Genomic DNA, 1,457 nt, shown 5'->3' with positions numbered 1-1,457 from the left:
TGTTTGTATCCACTTGACGCTTCATTTTGAGTAATAAAATTCACCCTTTGTCAAAAAAAAAGTGTTCGGCGACACAATGTTCTATTTTTTGCACAGGCCACAAAACAAAATTCCACGTGAAACTTTCTGCATGCACGTAGAATATGGAGGTGTCCGCGTGCACCTTTTTCCAGAATATTTTGGCATTTCAAAATGTATTTTCCAAAATAGATTCGTATGTACCCGGGATCATCCATGCACTTCCCTACTAGCCAGCCCATATAAACCTCCTTCCAGCCCTTTTTTGTGTTTTTTTTTTGGCATTCTATATGTTTTGTTCGGCAGGTCCTTCTTTGTTTTTTTTACTTTTTTTATTTTATGTTTACACTTGTCAACCTCTTTTAAAAAAATTGAAAATTAGTTTCCAACTTCGTCATTTTTTTCATTCCGTGAACTTTTTCAAATGCTCTAACTTTTTTGAAATTCATCTACCTTTTTCTTGAACTGCAAAAAATTTAAATTTGTGAACTTTTTTCCAAATCCACAAACCTTTTTCAAACTCATTTTTTTGTGTTCAAATTTATGTACTTTTTTATACCCATATATTTTCCAAATCCATGAACGTTTTCAAATCCATGAAATTTGGTCACACTCATATTTTTAAAAAAAATCATGATTTTTTTCTCTAAAATTTGTGGTTTTTTCAAATTTATGATTTCCCCCAAATTTGCACACTCCCCTTTTCATATTCACGATTTTTTTCAAAATAATTGGTGAACTGGTCGATGGTTGATCGGTCAACCGTGGACTGAGCGGACGAACGAGGGTGGAGCGACCAAGGACCAGCGAGAGAATGAATAGTTGACTCCCAGCGGCGCACTTTTTTTGTGTCGGCCCACGTAAGCGGCCGCTGGTGGGCTTTCCAATGCATCGTATCTTAACACGTTATCACAGGAGGTAGAAATACTACCCTAATGCATTGTTTCATGGAAAACTCTTGAAAACAGCCAAAAAAATCGTGAATATGGCTGTTTTAAAAAAAACAACTGTTTTTTTGCCGTTTTAAGATTTTTTAACGCAACAAAAAAACTCTTATAAACAGCCAAAAAAATCAAACAGCCGAGAAATCACCCGCCTCGCCCGCGTGCCATGTCCTGGTGGGCCACGCACCATACCACATACCTTAGGCCAACTTCACCGCGTGACCCATCCAGACGTCCGTTTTTGTCCGTTTGAGGTGTGGTTTGGCGGACGTCCGGGGGGCGGACATGTGTATGGGGCATCTGCACCCAACGCGCAGAAGGCCTCTGGGACCCCAAACTGTCCGCCCCGCCTCGTCCCGAGCTCGCCATGCCGCCCCGCGCACACCTCGGAGCCCCGCGGCGAGCTCGCCATGCCGCCTCGCCCCGACCTTGCCATGCTGCCTTGCGCGAACCCCCGCCTCGCCGCGAGCTCACCGCCGCCCTGCCGTGTGTGCC

Source organism: Triticum dicoccoides, chromosome 5A (genome assembly GCF_002162155.2).
Source record: "Triticum dicoccoides isolate Atlit2015 ecotype Zavitan chromosome 5A, WEW_v2.0, whole genome shotgun sequence".
NCBI classification, from domain to species: Eukaryota; Viridiplantae; Streptophyta; class Magnoliopsida; order Poales; family Poaceae; genus Triticum; species Triticum dicoccoides.
Note: the sequence above shows the minus strand (reverse complement) of the source record.